At 38.2% G+C, this 10,633-nt stretch overlaps 1 pseudogene; it reads left to right on the top strand.

Annotated features, from left to right (window-relative positions):
* LOC103731288 overlaps positions 1–10,633 on the top strand; it is a 14,129-nt pseudogene continuing 3,496 nt past the window's right edge.

Genomic DNA, 10,633 nt, shown 5'->3' with positions numbered 1-10,633 from the left:
AAGAAATAAATAAAAAAAATTTAAGAACCCGAAGTATAGGATTTCTATGTGGGCTACAAACTGTTCTAAACCTGGTTGCAGTGTTTTGTTTGCAATTTTGAGATTATGCTCTGGATCTCTGAATCATATACCTAAGATAGTGAAAGTGTGTGGTATGTGGTCAAGATGTTGGCAGCATTAATATGGAAAATAATACTTGGACTGTGATATAAAAAATCTGATTCCACAGTTATGTCTTTGGTTAAATCTCACATTCTACAGTTTTCATATCCCAAGTGCCTTATATGTGGGAGTCACTGACATCAGGAGTCATTTACCACATTCACATCTGCTTTTCGCTCTTTGCTCTTGGCATCTGGGCACTATGGTATTTCACGTATATTTATTTTGGTATTGCACAAGTTGTATTTTAACTAAACAACTGATTTCAGACACTAGCAAGACCAGAGCAGTCACCATCTGAGAGGAAGCTGTGACTTTAACCCAGATGTCTGTGAAAATGATTGCAGTTCTGCTCCTACTGCAGCTGAGTGGTTTCTTTGGTTTTGGGAGCTCTGGAAAGGTGCTGGTGCTGCTGGTGGAATACAGCCATTGGTACAATTTAAGGACAATCCTAGATGAGCTTGTGAAGAAGAGTCATGAGGTGACTGTTCTGAGACCTTCAGCTTCCCTTTCTCTGGATGTTGACATCTACTGACATCATTATCCATCTCTTAGAGGAAATTTTTATGGAAACACTTAGGAGAACCATTTATGAACTGCCCAAACAACCATTTTGGAAATACCTTTTAATGTTGCAAAAAATTGTTTGGATGTATTCATATTATTTTGAGAAGATCTATAAAGATGCAGTTTTGAACAAGGAACTTATGACATATTTATAAGAATCCAGATTTGACATCATCCTAGCAGATAACTTCAGTCCCTCTGGTGACCTGCTGGCTGAGAGTCTCAAGACATCCTTGGTGTTCAGTCTGCGCTTCTTTCCTGGATCCACATATGAAAAGTACAGTGGTGGACTCCCACTGCCTCCTTCCTGTATGCCTGTTGTTCTGTCAGAACTCAGTGAGTGAATGATGTTCCTGGAGAGGGTGAAAAATGTGATGTACATGCTTTGTTTTGATTTTTTGGTTCCAAATGTTTAATGAGAAGTGAAATCAGTTTTGCAGTGTAGTTCTAGGTACTTACTGTCTTCATTTCCTACTGGGGAGTTCTAAATTTGCTGTGCAGCTGAAGGTAGGCTTAAAGGACTAGAAAAATCAAAGGGATCTATTTTTATACTTAATGGTTAAAAAAAAAAAAGCTCTGTGAAACTGCTTTCCAAACTCAAAGCATTGTTGAAAGGCTTACGTTGCAGTGTCAGAAAACCTTGGCCATCACTTGCATAAGACAGTCCACAAAGGCACACACTCATAAAATGGCTCTGATGTGCTCTCTAAGCAATTACATATCCATCTTATTAGCTATTTTATCTCATCTTTTTTTTAAACTTTTTAAAAAATTCATTTATTATTTTTATTTTGTGTGTATACGTGTATTGCCTGCATGTAGGTAAGTGCACCCGTGTTGTGCAATGCCCACGGAGGTCAGAAGAGGCTATTGGATCCCCTGGAACCAGAGTTTTGGATGGTTATTAGCTGCCATGTGGATACTGGGATTTGAACCCAGGTCTTCTGCAAGAAGACCAGTGTTCTTAACCGCTAAGCCATCTCTCCAGCCCCTTTTATACTTTATTTTTTTCATGTGCATGAGTGTTTTCCTGCATGTATGGAAGTGCACCCTTGTTATGAAAACCCTCTGGAAGCCAGAAGAGGGCATAGGATTCCCCTGGAACTGGAGTTACAGATGGTCATGTAGGAAGTGAACCCAAGTCCTCTGGAAGAACAGGCAGTGCTCTTAACCACAGAGCCATCTCTACGGCTCATTTCATCTTTTAAACAGTAGTTGTACCTATCTGTATTTATTGTTGTTTTCCTCTGTGTGTATGCACATGTGTGTGCCTATATACACACACACACACATGCACATGCTTGAGCATTCATTTGAATTCAACCATTTTTGCATGACTCACGGGGAGCAAGTGTGCCATGACTCCAGTGCTCATCAGAAGATGACTTTGTGTAGTAGGTTCTCTTCTTCCACCTTTTTTGGATTCCAGTGAGTGAAGTCAATGGTCAAGGCCTGCATGGGGATTGAATTCAAGTCGGAACACTTGCATGGCTAATACTTTTACCTGCTAAGCCATCTCACCAGACCTTAACAGTCTATCTGTTTGCTTGTTTGCTCGCTTGTTTGTTTGTGGGAGGAGATGGTTTATTTGGCTTACAGATTATAAGACGACAGGAACTCAAGGCACTACAGGATTCTGGAGGCAGGAACTGAAGCAGAGACCACAGAGGAAGGCTTCATACAGGCTTGCTTTCAATGACTTGCTCACCTGTCTTTCTTCTAGGGCCCAGGCTACCTGCCCAGGGATGGTACCACCAAAACTCAATATCTTGATGGTGACAGACATGTAGATTGAGGCCTTAACATACATCTCTAGCAGAGTTATTTGTACAGCGTTGAGGGTTTTTCTTTTTCTTTTTATGTAGACTAGTTTTTTCATTTAAAATTTAAAATATATTCTTACCACACTTAATAAATTTCTTCACAGTTGTAACATATACTATCTCTATCCTAGCAAACCTATGAACTCAGGCTTTCAGAGAGTCCGTATTTATTCATTGAGGGTTTAATTTAAAACGTGTAATGCTGAAGTGCGGGCATAGAAATTATTGGTTATAGGGTTTTGAAGTTGTCTCTTCATTAAATTAAAGAAAAATAGAGTAAGAAGACATTCCCCATATAATAAAACATCTTCATACTTAATATATCTAAACATATACTACCTAATTACTACAAACTTAAATACAACTCAAAAGCAGTGTAACAAGAAATACAAGCATACTCAGTTATGTGTTTTTGAGATCATCAGGGCCACATAGTGAGTCCTTGTACCAAAATGAAAATGAAAAACATAAACCCCTCAAATGTTCATACTGGGTGAGGTGGCATATGCCTGAAATCTCTGCCCTTTTAATGTGGAAGCATGATGATCAGGAGTTTAAGGTCAATTTGGGCTACACAGTAAGTTCTAAATCAGTCTGGGCTCCATTAGACTGTTTCAAAGCAAAACAAAATTTTCCATTCACTTAGAGAACAAAGCATTAAAAGTTCTATCCTTTAAATTTAAAACAAAACAAAAAACCAAGGGTCATGATGCACAGCTTTCATCCCAGCTAATCCCAGCACTCAGAAGTCAGAGGCAGGCAGACCTCCATTAGATGGAGGCCAGCCTGGTCTACATAGCAAGCTCTAGGCCAAGCGGGGCTACAGGAAGACCCTGTCTCAAAAACATAATGAAAAGAACTATATTAGGCAAAAATCATAGCGTATTCCAGGGAAAGGTGTTTCCATGGATAATAGATAGTGACATCTATGTATTTACTAACACTTTCAATGCAATATATAGATACTTAATAATTTTTAAATACTTGGGGCTGGAAAGATGGCTGAGCAGCTAAGAGCACTGCTGTTCTTGTAGGAGACCTGGGTTTGAATCCCAGCAGCCACATGGTGGCTACCAACCATCTGTAACTCAGGTTCCAAGGGATCTGAAGCCCTCTTCTGACCTCCACGGGCACTATACGACATGGTTGCACTTACATATATGCAGGCATATCATTCATACACATAAAAAAGTAAAATAATAATTTTTAAATACAGATGTGAATTTAACATGTGGTCTCTTCACACAAGTCTCTCATGTTTCTAATTTATATTCTCTAAGCATAAGTACATGTAACATACATATACATTGTGCACACAACCGTACACACACAGAGACTGTTTTTTGGGGGGTTTTGTTGTTGTTGTTGGTGGTGGTGGTGGTCTTTTTGAGACCACCACATCCTGCCTGAGAGATTTTTTTATAGCAAAAAAATAGACACTTTTATATACCTCTGGCTACCTTATTGAAAGGTCTTCCAAAAGCTGGGTGTGGCAGTAGCACTCTGGAGGCAGAGGCAGGTGGGTCTCTGTGAGTTCGAGGCCAGCCTGATCAACATAGAACAGCCTGGTCAACATAGAAAGTTCCAGGTCAGCTGGGGCTTCAGGGAGACTCTGTCTCAAAAAGGCCAAATAAAAAAAAAGTCCTAGAAAATTAGCTGCACATTCATTTACACCTGTCATGTGTCAGCTCTCAATGCTTCACTTTGCTTCTTCCCCTTCAGGAAGACCCACTACTCTATATGAGACAATGAGCAAAGCAGACATGTGGCTCATTCGGACCTACTGGGATCTGGAGTTTCCTCACCCCACCTTACCAAATTTTGATTTTGTGGGAGGACTCCACTGCAAACCTGCCAAGCCTCTGCCTAAAGTAAATATATTTCCTTTTGTTTGCTTCTGTTTGCCTTGCATTTTCGGTGACAGTGGTCATTGTATTCATTCAGAATACTTATCTCAAAATTAGAGTCACGGGAATTAAGGTAAAGAGAACTGTCAGTAGAAATTCATGTATCTGTTCCATCACAAGTGTCTGAAATTTGTTTTGGGTACAGTAGAAAATGGAAACCTGTGGGACTTTTGGGGATAAAGACAGTTAAGGTATTATTAACGCATAAGAAAATCTCAGTGATTCATTCAAAACATACTGGTATGTGACTGACACACCCCACACAAGTAAGTACTGAATGTACCAAGAAACAAAGTGTGCACAGGTTCACCCAGAAACACCAGTAATTCTACCTTGAAAGACAAACTGAACGAATATTAAAACTGTGGAAATGTCTCAGGGAAGAAAGAACAAGTTGTCCGGCAGTCAGTGTAAGGAGGAGATATGGGCACAAATAGGGAGCACAGCTTTCCACATTTACTCATTAGTAAAAAACTCATTAGTTTCTATCACTTCTCATTAAAACATGTCCTTAATAATTATAAAAAAAGTTTTATAAGCCTAGAGGGTGATTTTAACTCATGTAACACTTTTAGGATACAGGGAAAGTGACAATTTTTAGTGCACTACTAAGTTATATCTTAAAGTACCCCTTTTTTTCTACTGATGTACTAGCCACAATGTAAAGTTTGATTTTATTCAAAAGATTACATTTCTGTTTTCAAGCCTACTCATTGAGGATGTGTATAGTAATTCCAAGGCAAATGGCAGTGGTGAGAGTCCTTAAGTTCTGTGCAGTCTAACACTCTGTATAGGAGATTTCTCTATACACGTTAAGGGAATGAAAACATTGAAAGGTGGGATAGGAGGGAGGCACAGAGCAAGGACATAAAGGATGTGCTGAGGATGTGGCTCAGTAGTGGAGAGGTGGCCTCCCATGCCCAAGGGCTACACCAGAATAAAGAAAAAAGAAAAAGAAAAAAATGGGAAAAATAGGAAAATCAGTCTAATAGTGGATCAGCAGGTAAAAGCACTTGCAACCAAGCCTGAGGATCTGACTTAGATCCTGGGACTCAAATGGTAAAAAAATAAAAAAGAGAGTGACCTTACAAACACACAATATTGTAATTAAAATTTTTTAACACTATATTAAAAAAAATTTTAAATACACATTAAAATTTTCTGTATTTCATAACAGCTTAAAAAAGAAGATTTGGCCAGGCGTGGTGGTGTACTCTTTTAATCCCAGCACTCGGATATCTCTGAGTTCAAGGCCAGCCTGGTCTATATAGCAAGTTTCAGGCCAGCTGGGACTACAGGGAATAACCAGGAGCACCTTTGAGTCATAGGAATGGTGTGTTCCTCAGGACACTGGTATCTTCAACTTGAAATTATGCTTGAAAATTAGCATTTTGAAGAATGCTATAAACAATATAGAGTTTTAGAGTCAAATTTAGAATTTTTTCATTCTAGTGTTTGTAAAACATTTGTGAAATAAAGATCGGCAAACAATTAGAAAGAAAAATATATCATTTGGGATGGTAGGTTGTGGTCATTGTTTTATGGGAAAAAAAACAATGAACTGAACATCGAAAAAAAATGAATGTATGGTTATGGCAAATACTGAACACTTTGTTCTGTATTTATTTAAACAATCCAACCAGTACGATATGGGAAAGGAAAAGATTAACTTTTTCCTATCAGGGAATGATTTTTACTTTCTGACCCCTACTGACCCAGAGCCGCACACACAAACACAAACAGATGCTATCAATCTAATCCCACCAGTAGTTTGCAACATAAACTAGGATAATTCTTTGCTTCCAGAGTATTTCACTGCTTAAGCAGCTAAATTTTCACAGGATATACACCCTAATACCTTATTCTGTCAGGGGAAGGAAGAAGGACTATGGGTTACATGTTTGAATGACATTCACACAAGTCCAGACATGACTACAGCCTGGTCTACAGGTCTACATAGTGAGTTCAAGGCTAGCTGGGGCTACAGGGAGGCCCTGCCTCAGAAAAAAAAAAAATGAAATTATATTAGACTAGAGAGAAGCAAGAAAAAGGTCTCAGTGATATCTTAATTTTTTTTAATAGTCATAGTCACAGATAGAAAGTGGTTACTTAGAGATTAGGAACATATATAATAAATATGACTCATTAAATTTAACTATGTTTTGTTTGGTTTAAAGATGTATTTATTTTTATCTTATGTTTATGTGTTTACCATCATGTACTTATGCTCATATGCATACCTGATCCCCACAGAGGCTAGTAAAGGGAATTGGATCACCTGGAATCCTGGAATCAGAGTTACAAATGATTGTAAGGCACCATGTGGGTATTAGAAACCAAACCCAGGTCCTCTACAAGAGAGCCAGTACTCTTAATCAAAGAGCCATTTCTCTAATCCCTGTTTGGGAGTACCCCTGTTTCTAAGGGCAGTTTAACGAAAAGATTTGGGTTTTTTTGTTTTGTTTTGTTTTGTTTTGTTTTAAAGGCAAGTTCTCACAATGTAGCTCTCACTGACCTGGAACTTGCTATTTAGACCAGGCTGACCTCAAAGCCACAGAAATCCTTGTACCTCTGCCTCCTGAGTGCTGGGATTAAAGGTGTGCATAACCACACCAGCAACAAAAAGCAATTTGAAATTGATTTGGGGGTAACATAACTCTAAACAATCTAGATGTCATTCCAGGTCATTTCTTTACTAACCCCATGTGAATAGGTTAAAAAAAAAAAACAAAAAAACATGATCTTATAATATAATTATAACAGAATTTGGCAGAGAGATGCGCAGTGTCTGAACAAAGAAATCCTGATTCAGTGTTGTTTAGATCCAAGAATGAGCCTCATCTGCTCTCAGAACTTGTTCCTTCTGAGTTCTCTCAGAACTATTCTTCTGAACACCATTGTGTACTGAACACTTTGTTCTGTATTTAAACAATGCAACCAGTATGATATGGGAAAGGAAAAGATGAACTTTTTCTTATTAGAGAATGATTTTCCCTTTCTGACTCCTACTAACCCAGAGCAGCACACACAAACACAAACAGTGTTATCAATCTAATCCCACCAGTTGTTTGCAACATAAACTGGGATAATTCTTTGCTTCCAGAGTAATTCACTGCTTAAGCAACTAAAATTTTCACAGCATATACACACAATACCTTATTCTGTCAGTGGAAGGAAGAATCATGAGGGATTAAATTTATATATTTTGCTTACAAGAGAAACAGAATGCCTACTAAGATTGTTTACATTGTTTACTGAGATAGTATTTAATGATCTCAAAACAATATTAACTTTGGTTCTAAGGTTAGGTAAGATTCTTTTTGGAACAGAAGGCATTCCCAGAAAAGCCATTCCCACAACTGAAAAAGGAGCTGTTTTATTACATCAATAATATCAACCTAATTTTATTTACCAAAGGCGTACTCAAGTCATGTGATCATAAAGAGCAATTAATTTCCTCTATATTCTGACAATTTCAAGTTATATTTAATTTGTACAAGTGATCATTAAACTAAGTTAATTGCATAGAAATCTATTTAGGGATTCTTTAAATTTAATCAATAATTCTAACTGAAGATAATAGCATTTATTCATGATACAATAAGTATGAACAAAACAATGAGCTATCAATGGCCTTCATTCTAAAATTATATTGTGAGTCAGTAAGAACAGCAATAAAAGTTGTCATCTACGTTATGTTTCATCCAAACTATGGTCCTAACAAAATTGGGAAAAGTCAAGGTTACCTACACAATCAAGATAAATACTTTGGACTCATATTTGTGATGAAGAATTGTAACATTTTCTTTTTGGGGGGAAGAAGGCATCTTTTGGAAACAGGGTCTCTCTGTAGCCCTTGCTGCCCTGGAGCTCACTGTGTAGACTAGGTTGGCCTTGAACTCATAGAGATCTGCCTCCCTCAGCCTCCTGAGTCCTAAGATTAAAGGCTTGCACTACCATGCCCAGATGAATTTTAACATTTTCTAATCTCCTCATATGGAGGACTAACCCTAATTTGGCTGTGGTCTGCATGTTAAGATGAAGAGACAGGCATCTTAAAGCCCTCTGGATGTCTTCTAACCCCAACTAAATGAAAAACATATTCATTCTACTTCCAACTAGCATTTTTTTTTTCAGCCTCAGTTGTTTTGAAGGATCTTCAATCCCTTGGAACTGTAGCCGTGTAAACATGGGTGGATTTTGAAGAAAGGCATAATCAAAGGGTGGAAGAGTGAAGGCAGTAGAGGTAGAATCTTCAAGAAGCAGGTTTAGGGCTATTTTATATTTCCCTAAGTGGCCATGAAGTTCCAAATTATCTCTACTACATTGACATGCCACACTATAGCCAAGAAAAATGAAACCTACCCCAAAGTCAGGAAAACTCTCCCTCTTGAGACAGTCAGCAAGTAAGAGCTCCAGCAAAGCAGGGACCCTTCAATCAAAGAAGCCTGTGATTGTAACCAGATTCTGCTTACCAGGAAATCTAATCCAGACCATTAAAACTGGGCTATCTAGGAACCTGGCCTCTGTTTTTCCTTAATTCTAATTCAATTTAAAGAAGAAGTTGAGGTGGTTAACTATAGGACTGACTTTTACAATGCAGACGTAAGGTCTGCAGTAAAGAATGACTTTTACTTAACCTTGCAACCAAAAAGTTATTGTTTACAATGTAAATAAATTCAGAGCCATCTGCTTCTCTTGTGGTCTAGCAAATGACCTTAACACTCAGGACTCTTCCTTGCTCTTCACTCAAGATGATGTAAAATAGAGTATGCATGTGCATATGCGTGCTTTACATATCAAAGCACTCAAAGCAGCATGCTTTTCTCAGTGCAGACAATGAGAGAAATCTATTTGTTGGTGTGTGTGTAATATTCTAGACCTAGGGATCAAGGCATAAGAGACTCTGATAAGGCTTAGACCCTGAATTTAATTCCCCATTTTATGCTGGAGATATATATATATATATATAACCTTTTCAAAAATAATGATCTAAGCCTTGGCTGGGGAGCACAGTTCCAAGAGAAATATGAAGGAACAGGAGCTCAGCAGTTCAGGTCCACTCCTGGCTTTATGAATGCTGAGTCAGGCTGATTCATTTTCAAGCATCACTATATTGTGGCTTAGAATTGTCACATTTAACAAAAGCAGTAGATGTTTCTGCAGAGCAGTGTTTCAGGAATTTGACTCACTACCAGACAACTAATCAGTCAGTCATTAATGAAGATCATGTCTTTATACATGCACATGCATGGTCCAACAAGAGAGGTTCAGAATGTCAGAGAAGAATCTGACCCTAACTGAGATTTAACACCACAACTATTATGAAAAGAAAGTTACTCAAGATATTTAAGATCAGATATCACCTGGGAAAGAGGGTGGGAGATTGAAACATACATGAAGAATGATCAAGACCAGTGTTGGTGTTTGGGTTACACTATTTAGCAAGATTCTGTTAAAGAATTGTTTTTAAATTTCATTATGAAAAAAGAACACACAAACACCAAATGCAGAGAGGACATCCAAAAGTCAAGTCCTATGTACAAGGTGATTTTAGAGAAAATGGATGGAGTTTGGTCAAGAAAAAGTCACTTTCATGAACATGCAATGAATTTATCTAGTTTCTTAATGGACGATACAAGGAGAAGCACACCCATATATAGGTATGCATACACTTGAACTTGCAGATACACTAAATGAAATTGATCTCATATAGGAAATAATTTTCCAACAAAACTGACCTATATTAAGCCAGGTGTGGTGGTGCACGCCTTTAATCCCAGCACTGGGGATGTAGATGCAGGTGGATCTCTGTGAGTTCGAGGCCAGCTTGGTCTACATAGGGAGTTCTAGGCCAGCTGAGGCTACAGGGAGACTCTGTCTCAAAAAGACCAAAAAAACAAAAACAAAAACTGACCTATATCTATTAGAAATAACCACTAATGAAACAAGTATGGAGGTTGTGGGCTGGAGAGATGGCTCAAGGTCGAAGAGCACTGGCTGCTTTTGCAGAAGACATAGGTTCAGTTCCCAACACCCACCTTGTGGCTAACAACTGTTCATAACTACAGTTCCAGTGAATCCAATGACGACTTCTGACCTCTGCAGGCATTACATGACACAGGTGCACTTACATACAAACAGGGAATAAACACACACACACACACACACACA

This window comes from Nannospalax galili, unplaced genomic scaffold (genome assembly GCF_000622305.1).
Source record: "Nannospalax galili isolate Female #2095 unplaced genomic scaffold, S.galili_v1.0 scaffold50, whole genome shotgun sequence".
Classification (NCBI taxonomy): domain Eukaryota; kingdom Metazoa; phylum Chordata; class Mammalia; order Rodentia; family Spalacidae; genus Nannospalax; species Nannospalax galili.
The sequence above is the reverse complement of the archived record's forward strand: the minus strand, read 5'-3'. Positions and strand labels throughout refer to the sequence as shown.